The sequence below is a fragment of the Chrysochloris asiatica genome, unplaced genomic scaffold, assembly GCF_000296735.1.
Source record: "Chrysochloris asiatica unplaced genomic scaffold, ChrAsi1.0 scaffold00020, whole genome shotgun sequence".
Taxonomy (NCBI): domain Eukaryota; kingdom Metazoa; phylum Chordata; class Mammalia; order Afrosoricida; family Chrysochloridae; genus Chrysochloris; species Chrysochloris asiatica.
In genome coordinates, this window is record NW_006408538.1 from 28,707,617 (window position 1) to 28,721,656 (window position 14,040).

Consider the following 14,040-nt stretch of genomic DNA (forward strand, 5'->3'; position numbering starts at 1 on the left):
ACGAGAACACTGAACGGTTTAAAATTAAGAAAGGTGTGCAACAAGGTTGTATTCTTTCACCATACTTATTCAACTTGTATGCTGAGCAAATAATACAAGAAGCTGGGTTCTATGAAGAAAAACATGGCATCAGGATTGGAGGGAGACTCATTAACAACCTGCGATATGCAGATGATACAACCTTGCTTGCTGACAGTGAAGAAGACCTAAAATACTTACTGATGAAAATTAAAGAGCACAGGCTTCTGTATGGATTGCATCTCAATGTAAAGGGGAAAAAAATCCTCACCACTGGACCAATAAACATCATTCTTATCAATGGAAAAAAAGATTGAATTTGTCAAGGACTTCATTCTTCTTGGATCAACTATCAACACTCATGGAAGCAGTAGCCAAGAAATCAAACAACATATTGCATTAGGCAATTCTGCTGCACAAGACCTTTTTAAAGTGTTGAAGAGCAAAGAGGTCAGCTTGAGGACTAAGGTGTGCCTGACCCAAGCCATGGTATTTTCAATAACCTCATATACATGCAAAAGCTGGACAGTGAATAAGGAAGACCAGAGAAGAATTGATGCTTTTGAGTTATGGTGTTGGAGGAGAATACTGAAAGTACCATGGGTCACCAAAAGAAGTAACAGATCTGTGTTTTTGAAGAAGTGTAGCCAGAGTGTTCCTTGGAGGCCAGGATGGCCAAACTTCGTCTCTCATACTTCAGACATATTGTCAGGAGGGACCAGTCATTGGAGAAGGATATCATGTTTAGTAAGGTGGAAGGTCAAAGAAAAAGAGGAAGACCCCCAACAAGATAGATTGGCAAAGTGGCAGCATCAATTGGCTCATGTGTGGCAATAATTGTGAGATTGGCCCAGGATCGGGCAGTGTTTCATTCTGCTGCTGTCGCTATGAGTCGGTACTGACTCGATTGCACCTAACAACAACAACATCAATGACAAAGGAACTGCAGGTTCTCTGGAAAAGACCATCAGTGATACGGTTCAATCCAAGAAGATTGTCAGCAGCAGCAGCAGTTTGCCGGGGGAGTTGGCCATGCTATTCTATCTGCAGGGCCTGAGTCTGCATGAGACCTCTTTCTGTGAATCCATACCAGTTTTTGGCATTACCCAATAGCCAAGAACTCTTCTGTGCTCTGTGGGAAAGCAGTACTGAGATCAAAAGTCCATGGCTGTCCTCAGCTTCTCCAAGGCCAGACCCCACAGGCTCTACCAGTACCATCTCTGGGCTGCAGGAAACAGCCCCATGCCATCCCAGCTCCTGAGGAAGGGTATTTACCTGAGACTGAAGCACTGAGATGAAAATTAGCATGTGAACAGCCAGGACTGGTAGAGCTCAAAGAAAGGTGAAGGGATGCAGAGTGAAATGTGTGGGGTCCAAGTCAGAGCCATGCAAAGTGAGCTAGCATAAGCCTTCTGTCTACACTTGGCCTGGCCGGGGAGACACTGCACTGTGACAAGCTGTGACATCCCCTGGGCACCCTCCCCAACACTTCACCTGTGGAAGGCAGTGCTTTAAAACATGGGCTGGCAATGCTATTCTTCACCACAGGGCAGGCAGTGTTATTCTTCCCTCTTGCTGATAAGGAAGCAAGAAACAAAGGGTGATGTGATGGGGGTCTCCAAAGCCAAGAGCTGATGCTGCATACCTACCACTTCGTAACTATTTACTGAAAGAATAAATCAACGAGGCAACAGATTTGGTCTTATCTGAAAGCTAACTGTATGGTATTGGGAATCATCTTATCTCTCTGAAATTCATTTTCTACACCTGTAAAATGGGTATGATCGAGCTTATCTTTGCTGTTATTGTGGTGAAGATCAACTGAGCAGGCATACCAGGACCTAATGCAAGGCTTGCATGTAGAAGCTATCAAGTAATGGACATTCTCCGCCCTACCTCCATCCTGTCTTGGGATACAGTTCACCCATTTGCAGACAGCCGTGCTTTATAAGGACACTTTGATTCAGGAGGCTTGTGGTCTGGTCAGCACTGGCCTGTGAATGGTAGCCTGCTGTTGGCCTGATGCACACAGAAGAGTCATTATTCAGCAGACTTTTGATCCCTCAGGCTAAGTCCATTGGTGCATTTGAGGGGAACAAAGGGTGAAAAGAAAGGTCTTCAAGAATGCTTGGGGAAGGAAGAGAAGCCAAGTGTCTGCATAGTGTGACCCCAGGCTGCAGCGGTAGAATGACTCTCAAAACATTCTCCTTATCAGGAAATTGGAGTGTGAGTCACACTTCACGTGCTCCCTCAAGGGTTTCTTTGCCGAGAAGGACTGTGAATTGTTCAGCTAATTAGACTACATTCTAAACCCAGTCTCTCTTCAAAGCAGTCCTCCCACACAACCTCACAAACTCTCTCCCCAAAGATGGGTCCATGGGGGCTGCTGCCATCTATAGTCTAGAAAATGGCTGTGCAGACTGGAGGCAAAGGAGAAAGGGGCTCTCCTAGACTCACCAGTTTGAAGCTTCTGATTGCAAATGGGTCTAGCATTACTCAGCTTACAAAGAACTTCTCATCTACCCTCAGGAGAATGCTTAAAACCACCCTGTGAATTCAGTAGGGCAAGGACTGTGTTGCCATGGTTGTGCATCTAAAGACACGTAAGTGATTTGCATACCTAGATAGTAATGGGGGCAGGGGTTGTAAAGAGCTCAAGGTCAAGGCCCCCTAGAAGCACTGGTGTGGTGCTCTAGGATAAGCACTGGACTGTTAGCCATTAGGTTGGCAGTTCAAACCCACCAGCCACTCCTTGCAAACTGGGTCGCTGTGAATTGGAATCAGCTTGATGGCACTTAACAACAACAACACTGCATGGTGTGATACATGAACAATAGACGGCGTGTTAGTCCTGCAGTGGAGGATCACCGATTCTGCGATCTCAGTGCCTTCATTTGTAAATGGAGACAGTAATAAGAAAGCCTAGCTCTTAACGTTGGTGTGCAGATTAAATGAGACAGTACCAGAAGAATATTTAGCTAAATATCTCCCCTCAGTCAGTTCTCAAGGAGCTCTGGTAGTGTGGTGGCTACGAATCGGGCTGTGAACCTCAGAGTCAGTAGTTTGAAACTACCAGCTGTTCCACGGGAGAAAGATGAGGCTTTCTGCTCCCATAGAGATTTACAGCCTCGGGAACACTGTACAGGGCCGCTATGAGTCAGAACTGACTCCACGGCACATTACAACAACAACAACAGTCAGTGCTCAGCAGTGGCATTTTCCCTGTCTGCCCCTGTAACACTCAGCTTTAGGAAGCTCACACCACATACCCAGATAGCTTTTGGCATATCAGGAGCTCCATACCCTCCTACAACTATATTCTGGGGCAAGTCTAATGTACTGGGCCTTCAGTGTCTGTGTAGTTGGCTCCTGGCTGTTTGTTCTTTCCTGGTTTTCTATTAATAAGTTCCTCATTGGGCCTGTGGACATTGGCTTTAGACCCTTGTTCATTCAGCCCAGTCCAGACCCCTCATTGCCTTATGCATGGGTCCTTTACCATTTTCACACTTCCTCGAGAGTCATTTCCTTTGACAGACAGGCCCCTCCTAGAATTTTATTGTTGCTATCACCTCTCACCAGAGTCCTGGTATGGCACTGTGGGTTAATGCGCCAGACTGAAAAGCCATTTAAACTACAAGGTCAGTGGTTCAAGCTCACCAGTTGCTCCTCCGAAACCCTATACAGGGTGGAACCGACTCAATAGCACTTCACAACAACAACATCACCTCCCACCTGGTTTTGCATCTAAAGATACATAAGCAATTTGCATACCAAAATAGTAATGGAGAAAGGAGTTGTGAAGGGCCCAAGTCTTCCTAGGCATACTAATATGGTGCTCTAGGATAAGCACTGAACTGCTAACAACTAGGTTGGCTGTTCAAACCCACCAGCTGCTCCTCAGAAACCCTATACAGTGTGAGTCAGAACCAACTTGACAGCACTTAACAATAACAACAACAACCCCTCACAGGAGTGTGGACCCTGTTCAGAGGGTCCTGTGGCCATAGACCACCTCCCCAAAGAAGAAGTCATCTGGGGAGGAGTAGACCCTGCAGCCCTCAAGACCAAAACATCCTGGAAATAGCCCATACCCTACGCACTAAAACCAATGGAATTGCATTGGAAACTGTTGCCCTGGAGAAAGGCAAATTCTCCTTGGGCCAAAATAAGGAAATGACCCCACCATGTGGCCTACTTCCCAACCTGTCAACATTAACAATCACTTGATAAAGACATAGTTGCTGAATGGCCCAGAAGAATTTGCCCTGAGCCTGATCCCACACCACTCTGGTGGTCTTAACCAAAGAGCCACTCAACTTGGAGCCACGTGGCATTTTTCCTAATGGCAATCTTCCAAATCACAGCAACTCTGTAAAGAGATGAGTATTACTTCCTTGACGTTTTTTAAATCCTCTAACCGTGCTCAGCTTTCTCTTCCATCAAAAATATTACCACTACGACTCAACAACATTTAATAAAAGCACACCAATTTAGAAGCCAAGGATGGTGAGAGTTTGTCTCTCATCCTGTGGACATATTGCCAGGAGAGACCAGTCCCTGAAGAAGAACATCAGAAAGTGGCGGGTCAGTGAAGCAGAAGATTAACACAGTTGCAGCAACAATGGGCTCAAACATAACAATTGCGAGGCTGGCACAGGGCCAAGCAGGGTTTCATTGTGTTGTGCAGAGGGTCACTCTAAGTTAGAGCAGACTCAGTCACACCTAACAATAACAACACTTGTTGTTGTTGCTATTAAGTGTCATTGAGTCAGTTCTGACCCGGAGCAACCCTGTATAGGGTTTTCAAGAAGCAGCTGGTGGGTTCAAACTTCTGGCCTTGTGGTTCAAACTGATCTTGCAGTCCAACACTTATCCTGCAGTGCCACACCAGGACTCCAACAATATTAATAATATAATAATAATCAGAAGTTATGAGACCTATGTGTGAAGTACTGTGCTAAGGGCTTTACAAACTTTACCTTGTTTACTATGGATATTAAGCGGATGATACTGAAGTGCCTGAGTGGTTCAAACAGATTCAGCTGCTAACTAAAAGATTGCTTATTGGAAGAAAGGCCCAAAAAGTGAGCCATTGGAAATCCTACATAGCACAGTTTTAGTTTGATTTACACAGAATTGCCATGAGTCAGTACCAACTACTTTACAAAGGAAGAAACTGAAGCATGGATACAAACTCCGCCTCTACTTTGAAAGTTATTATCTGGGTTGTCTGCGATCATCCGTTCAATCCTCAACCCAAAGTCTACAACCACTTCCCAAAGTCACTATCCTACATAGTCCAAATTATATTCAACCCAGGAGAGACTTGCACTAGGATGTGGAGGGTAATATAGGAGAAACACCTTATTCTAGCTTCCTGAGTTTCTCCTGAGATCACCCACCGAGTGTTGCAAGTTGAAGCATCCTTCCCAAGCAACTCCTAAAAACCCTCTGCTTAGGAAGGGGGCTCTCCATTTCTTGGTGATGGCTCCCTTTCCATCCCAGTTCTGCAGGCCCTGAAGTAGTCGGTATTCCTAACCTTTCCTTGCCCAGTGTTTCCCTGGCCTAACAAACCCCTCTGCCCACTATTAGTTCTTTCTCCACTCAGTATACCTGAAATAGTTACTGTTCCCCCACTGAAGCTGACCAAAACACTCCAGATACAGCTCACATGCCCCTGAACACTGTCTTCTGGGGTTCCCCAGTGTGTTCTGCCCTTCTCACACTCTCTGTCAATGACATCTTTCCATACCCAGCCTTGTCCCCTGCCTCCAGGACAGAACGCCTTCTCTTTCAGTCTTCAGGGCTTCAAGCTAACTTCTTTAGGAAGTCTTTCCTGACTTCAGGAACCAGTTAGGTCTCCTGGTTTCGTGCCTTCTGTACCCCGTATATTGTCTTCCTGCTTGGTTCCAAGCTCTATGAACACGCAGGAATGATGTCTGATTGCACACTACTTTATGTAGCATTGTTGTTAAGTGTTGTCGAGTCGGTTCTGACCCATAGCAACCCTTTATAGGGTTCCCAAAGAGCAGCTGGTGAGCTTGAACCACCGACCTTGTTCAAATGGCTTTGCAGTCTGGTGCATTAACCCACACTGCCACACCAGGACTCCATTATTTTATTTATTTTTTACATGTAACTATATGAATACTTTTTATATAAGTGAATGAATAAATGAAAAATATGTTGAAAAGGCTCTGAGGAGTCTATAACCATGCTAACATGGGTCGTGTTGCTGTTAAGTACTGTGGAATCGGGTCTGACTCATAGTGACCCTGCACAGGGTTTCCGAGGCTGTCAATCTTTACAGGAGCAGGAAACCTCATCTTTCTCCCATGGAACAACTGATAGTTTTGAACTGCTGACCTTAAGTTTAGCAGCCCGATTCATAACCACTACGCTACCAGAGCTCCTTAACATGGGTCTAGAGAAAGATAATATATTCAGTTGAATCTAACTAAAAATGCATATTGTGCAAAAACTCTGAGCTGGGTGGGTTCTATGGGATACAAAGATGAGCTAATCGGGACCCTTAGTCTAGGAGGTGTGAATAAGATGAGGTTACACACACGAGTCTTGTGGTCTCAGTGCAGCTGCAGTCTCTTAAGGTTTCTGGTGACTTTTGACTCGCTTTGTTCCTGTAGAATCTGTATTTGTGCCTATGAAAAAGGCAGCTCCAGTCAGCCACAAACATCTTCTCTCCCATGTGCTAAGTGGCTGGCTGGAAAGAGGCCTTTTTTTATTTCAAGAACTTTCTGCTACCTTCATGGAACACGAGTAACCAACTAGTATCAGTTGCTTCAACAACTTACTTAAAGACTGAACTTACGACATTTAGCCATTTTATATATTTAATCAATGTCTACGAAAATGGACATTTTATCCACAAAATAAACAGAGTAACTGCCCTACCTTGTCATTACTGTGACACGAACTAGCATAGGAGAATGGGAACACCACTAGACTGAGAAGTCTAATTGAAATCATAAGCATGCTTTAAATTGTGACAAGTCTAGAAGCATTTGTTTTTAAAGCCTGTATATTTTGTATAAATTACACTGGGAAAGCGAAGGGCAATCAAGCTTTCCTCTACTACATATCACCTGTAGTTGACCGAATACAGCTGGTCCAGTCCGCTACGTCCTGCGGCTCACCCAGTGATTTTCTGAGGCTGGTGATGTGTATGGATGCAGTTGAGAAATTCTTCACTATAGAAAACTGATTAAAATAACCAACTGAATTTAACCAACTTCACTATGCTTCTTGACTTTTTTAATAATAATTCTAGCACTGCACAATTAAAATTTAAGTAATTTCAACTAATGTAAAAGTGTTAAATTGTGTTTAGAAAAAAACAAATAGTGTTCCAAAAGCGACAGCCTTTCTAACTTTTGTGTTTTTGGACCTATTTGCCAATAACACTTGAAAGTCTTCCCCCACCCCCAGCCCATCCCATTCCACCCCGTATACAGCCACATCATTCTTCTACTTATCCCTCTCAAGTTGTAAGAATTGCCTCCTCTTGGAACTCCTTAGGCTAATAAAGATGATCCTACCCTGTGCTCTCTTAAGGAGCTCTGATAGTCTAGTGGTTACAAATTGGGCTAGGAACCGCAAGGTCAGTTGTTCGAAACTACCAGCTGCTCCGTGGGAGAAAGATGAGGCCTTCTGCCCCCATAAAGATTTACAACCTCGGAAACCCTCTTAAGGGTCGCTACGGGTCAGAACCAACTCAACGGTACTTATCAACAACAACAATCCTGTGCTGCCTTAAGGAGACCTGGTTGCATAATGGGTTTTGAGTTGGAGTTGGACTCCTAACAGTAAGGTCAGCATTTCGAATCTACTAGACACTCTACTAGACCCCCAACGAGATGGATTGGCCAGGTGGCAGCATTGATGGACTCAAGTGTGGCAGCGGTAGTGAGGTTGGCCCAGGATCGGATATTGTTTCGTTATGCTGTGCATGGGGTTGCTATGAGTTGGTTCCGACTTGATGGCACCTAACAACATCAAGAAGAAGAGAAAAGGGAGGCTTTCTACTCTTGTAAAGTTTTACAGCCTTGGAAACTCTATATAGGGTCACTTTGAGTCAAAACCAACTCAACTGCACACAACTCCCACCACCATTCCATGCTCCTTGTTTACAATTTTCCCTAGTAGAATTAATGCCACAGTAGTTTGTTTATTAGTTCCATTTTTTCTCTATATTTAGTTGTTGTTAAGTGTTGTCAAGTTGATTCTGACTCATAATGGTTTCCAAGGAAAGGCTGGTGGGTTTGAACTGCCAACCTTGCAGTTAGGTATCCTCCAGTGCCACATCAGGACTCTGTTTCTCTGTATAGTAAGCAATAAGTTCTCTGAAGTCCTTTCAGCTCTTATTCAACCCTAGTACAATGCCTTGTAGACAGATAACCCATTTGGAAGATCAGGTGGACTATACTCTGATTTCTAATGAGTCTCAGTGAGATTCCAAGCACTCTTGTTTTTCTACCATCTCTGCTTCAAAGGGGTAGTGCCTGTGTGGTAAGCATTTGACTTGTGGTCACACATAACCCACTCATCAGTTTACGCTTGAACCTGAGTCCTCTTCTGTTACCCTCCCTGATTTTGACTCATTTTAGACCTCTTCTGTCTTTGTTGCTGTTGGTAAGTACCATCAAGTCAATTCTAACCCATAGTGACCCTATATAGGGTTTCCAAGGAGTAGCAGCTGGTGAGCTGGAAGCACCGACCTTGCAGTTCAAACGACTTTGCAGTCTGACGCATTAGTCCACAGTGCCACACCAGGACTCCGTCTGTCTTTGGCACCACTTTAATGTTGATGGGAGTCTTACTGGCATCCTTCTGGTTCCACTCCCAATCTGGAGTGAGTACAGTGTAAGTGAGGCTGGTCCACATTCCAGTTGCAGCCAATTAATATAATTTCACCAGTCCATGCACTTTAATCACAGAGATTAATTCAGAAATTATCATGCGATGTAAACCCAAGCCAATCAATGCATGAGCTCACACTTACTGCAGTAGCTGGTTGGCAATGGCAGCTGAAAGGGCCTATAGAATGTGACTCATAGTTGGTCCGATTAAATGAAGTCCAGGATTTTTCCTTAATGTCTTGGGAAACAGTCTCTCGACCTTTCTGCAGGGTGTTCTGTGTGAGCATTTAAGTGTCATCGAGTAGGTCTTCCCAGGCATTTTAAATCATTGCAGGAGTAGAAAGCCTCATCTTTCTCCTGTGGAGTTGTTGGTGGGCTCCAGTCCCGGGCCTGTGGTTCACAGTCCAGTGCTTATCCTCTGGAGCCATCGCACACCCTGTATGAGATACAGCTATCTAAGTGGCTGAGAGAAGCCAGATTGAGAACAAAGCGAAGTTAGGGAGGAGGGAATAATCAGAGAAAAGGAGATGGAGTCCGGACAAAAGCAAGATAGAAACCTGACTTCGCAGTGGGTTCTTCAGTTAGCAAAGTGAACATATGTCCATGATATTATGAGCTATTATGATTTCTGCCATCAGAAAGCACTCAAGATGCAAAGTTGTAGGTAGACAAAGCTTAAAGCTAAGAGATCCCAGGAATGGAGACAAAGCAGTGACTGGATATAGGAAGATGGAGAGAAAGAGACCACAAAGGGAAAGAAAGGGAAGGAAAAAAAAAAATCACTGTGTTATCAACACTATTGGAGCTCTGTCGCCCTCTAGCAGACACCACACACACTACACCTCTACTATGAGAGCCTGAACATGAAGAACATGTTTCTGCTGCCTTGGAGTGAAATCTGACGCATGGCGATATAAAGGAATGAAACGTCCAATTTTGCACAATCTTCATGATCACCAGTATTCTTAAGCCAATTTTATGGCTGTTTGCCCATTCCATTTCACCTTTCTCTTTATTTTCACTGATCCTTCACTTTATCAGACAATTTTCCTAGCAATTGGTTTTTCCTGATGACATACCCAAAGTCAGCAAGCCAAAGTCTCATCATCCTTGCTTCTAAGTTTGTATTTATATCATTCGGGCAGGCCAAAATATATCCACTATGCTTCAAAGCAAATGAATCCATTCATCTTTTGCCTTCTTTTTTTATTGTCCAGATTTCACATGCATATGAGGTCATTGTAAAGACTATGACTTAAGTCAGGTTCACTTTAGTCATCAAAGTTAAAACTTTGCTTTCTAGAATTTTAAAGGAGTCTTTTCAGCAGAGTTTCCCACTACAATATGTCACTTGATTTTCTGACAGCTGCTTTTATGTACATTTTCAGAAAGCCAGATTCCACTTCAGGCCCTGTCACGACTAGTATGGGTCCCTGGAAATTACTTAATAGAGTTGTGTGAAAATCCTCTCATTTGTAAAAGAGGGATCGTAATAGTTCTCACTTCTAAGATTCTTTTGTAGTTTTAATAGCCAAGATGGAATAACAGGGACCAGATTTACCCTCCCACCTGAAAAGCTGGAAGGAGGCTAGGAGGGGAAGCCTAGGAAAATACATGAAATACTAGCTTTCCAGGTACAGCACGTCACATATGAAGAACAGTGACCTCTCAGAGTTGGGAAACTAATGAGATGGCCCCTATCATTGACCCTCTCACTGCCTTGAGAAAGTTTCCAAGCCACAGCACTGAATCTTGACAGAGTTTGGTCAACTCTGTGAATTGAGGAGATACATCTAAGAATCTAAAATAATCAAGACAACTAGTGTTTGTGTGACAGAATACCAGAGAAGAACAAGAAAGAATTTCAGAGAAACATCTCCAGAGAACTGTTAAAGATGTGTATGAAGACAACAATTGCCTGACAGGAATATTCTTGGAGAGCCAGGAACAGTGCCTCTTCCCAAAACCCAGACTGGAAACATTAGCACTCGTGAGACATCGGGTAGAGTCGTTCTTTGGGAGTGGAGAGCAATTAGGCTTGGAGTAAGCAGATCTGATTCCATCTAAGAAATTTCAAGAACCAAAAGGACCCAACTGGTTCCAAACACAAGAATAAAACAAAAGTATCAGACACACAATAAGAAAAAATTAAAAATGTCCGCCATTCAATAAAAAGTACAAGTCGAAAACATAACTATGATTGTGGTAGAACTTATATCAGGCAAAATGATGAAAGCTTCTTCGACATTATCAAACATCTAAGGCAATGTGAGTCTGTCCAGATTTGATGGCACCTAACGACAACAACAATGAAATGTTGTTAGAAATCCAAAAGGGATTTCTTTCAGCATTTCTCAAACTGAAAGAACTGAATAAAAAATTCAAACCCCAGGTTTTGAAGGATTCTTCGGGCAAAAATTGGAGTTGTCATATGGCACTGTAGGATAAGCACTGGACTACTAACTGAAAGGTTGTTGGTTCAAATCCACCAGCCATTTCACAGAAATCCTGTAGAAGGTTACTATGAATCAGAACCAACACCATGGCACTTAACAACAACAACAACATGGGCAAAATATTGAATGAAACAAGAAGATTGAAGGAATTCATTGAGTCGCTGTAGCAAAAAGAATTGACCTATGTTCAATCATTTCAAGAGGTACCATATGAACAAGAACAAATGATGTTAAGGGAAGAGGTCCAAGCTGTGCTAACAGCATTGGTAATAAACAAGGCTCCAGGAATTGGTGGAATACATATTGAAATATTTCAACAAACTCATACGTAATTGGAGACAATCTCTTGTCTACGCCAAGAAATTTGGAAGACAGCCACCTGTCTTCCATATTTGTACCCATTTCAAAGAAACATGACCCTGCTAAATGTGGAAACCATCAAATAATATCATGCACATCATATGCAAGTTAAATTTTGCTGGACATAATTTAAAAATGATTGCAGAAGTACATTAACATGAAGCTCCCAGAAATTCAAACCATATTCAGAAGGGGATGTGGAACTGGGGGTATCATTGCTGATATCAGATGGATCTTAGTTGAAAGATGTTTACTTGTGCTTTCTTGACTGCAAAGACATTCAAATATGTGGATCATAAGAAACTATGGATAACATTGCAAAGAATAGCAATTGTGCTCATGAGGAATCTGCATAGAGACCACAAGGCTGTTGGTTCAAACCCAACAACAATTAGAACATAACAAGGAGATGCTTAATGGTTTAAAATGAGGAAAGGTGTGTGGCCAGGGTTGCATCCTCTCACCATACTTAATCAATCTGTGTGCTGAACAAATAATCTAAGAAACTGGATTATATGGAGAACAAGATAGCATCAGGATTGTAGAAAGACTGATTAACAGTCTGTGATATGCAGATAACACAACTTTCTTGCTGAAAGCAAAGAGGATTTAAAATACAGATGAATATAAAATAGTAGCATCTTCAGTATGTAAAGAAAACAAAAATCCTCTCAACCTGACGGAAAATAACACCATGATAAATGGAGAAAAGACTGAAGTTGTCAAAGACTTCATTTTCTTGGATTCGCAGTTAGTACACATGGAAGCAGCAATCAAGAAACCAAAATACCTACTGCATTAGGTAAATCTGCTGAAAAAGACCTCTCTCAATTGTCAAAGGGCAAAGATATCACTTTAAGGACTAAAGTGCACCTGACCCAAGCCATGGTATTTTCAACAGTCTAACACAATCAATGTTGTCCATTTTATTTTGATTGGTTCTGACTCAACTGACCCTGTATAGAGGTTCTGAAGCCTTAAATGTTTGTAGGAGCAGAAAGCCTCATCTTTCTCCAGGGGAGCATGATGATGAGTTCAAAATGTTGACATTGTGATACACAGTCTAATGTTTATCAACTAAAGCCACCATGCTCCCATATTATGAATTTGCTGTTGTTTTTAAGTGTCTTGGAGTTGGTTAAGACTCTGTATAGGGTTTCTAAGGAGCATCTGGCGGGTTTGAACCACCAACTTTGTGATTAGCAGTCTAGTGCTCACCCTACAGCAGGACATCAGGACTCCACATTATGAATTGTTGTTGTTGTTGTTGTTAGGTGCCATCGAGTCAGTACCGACTCATAGCGTCCCTATGCACAGCAGAACAAAACACTGCCTGATCCTGGGCCAACCTCACTACTGTTGCCTCGCTTGAGTCCATCGATGCTGCCACTTGGCCAAGCCATCTCATTAAGGGTTTTCCTCTTTTTCTCTGACCCTCCACCTTACCAAACATGATATCCTTCTCCAGCAATTTGTCCCGCCTGACAATATGTCCGAAGTATGAGAGACGAAGTTTGGTTGTCTTGGCCCCCAAGGAGCACTCTGGCTGCACTTCTTCCAACACGGATCTCTTGGTTCTTTTGGCAGCCCATGTTATGAATAGCTGAGAATGTTGTCAGATACAGGCTATGAGCCTTAATGTCGTAAGGCCCTCAAAATACCACTGGGAAGGAACTGATGCCTCAGAGTAGAGCTGATGGTGATGGTGCTAAGGGAATAAAGCTTTGGGGACCTTTATTTTCTATGGAGCACAACTCAAAATGAGGAGAGACTACTGTAAATATCCATTAAAAATCAGAGCATGGAGTCTACTAAATATAAATCTAGGAAAAATGCTAATTGTCAAAAATGAAATTACATGCATAAAGATGGATATCTTAGGCATTTGGGAGCTGAAATGAACTGTTATTGGCCAAATTGAATCTGACAACCATATGGTTTACTATGCCAGGAATGAAAATTTGAAGAGGGTGTCACATTCATCATCAAACAGAGCATTTTAAGATATGTCTTAAAATATAAAGTTGTCTGTGATAGGATAATATCCATATGCCTGCACAGAAGACAAGAAAATAACACTATTATTCAAATTTACGCACCAACCACTAAAGGCAGTGATGATGAAATTGAAGAGTTCTATCAACTTCTTCAGTCTAAAATTGATCGAACATGCAATCAAGATGTACTGACAAATATTGCTGATTAGAATGCAAAAGTTGGAAACAAAAATCAGTTGTTGGAAAGTATGGCCTTAGTGATAGAAATGATGCTGTGGACAGCGTGATAGAATTTTGCAAAATCAATCACTTCTTCATTGCAAATACCTTTTT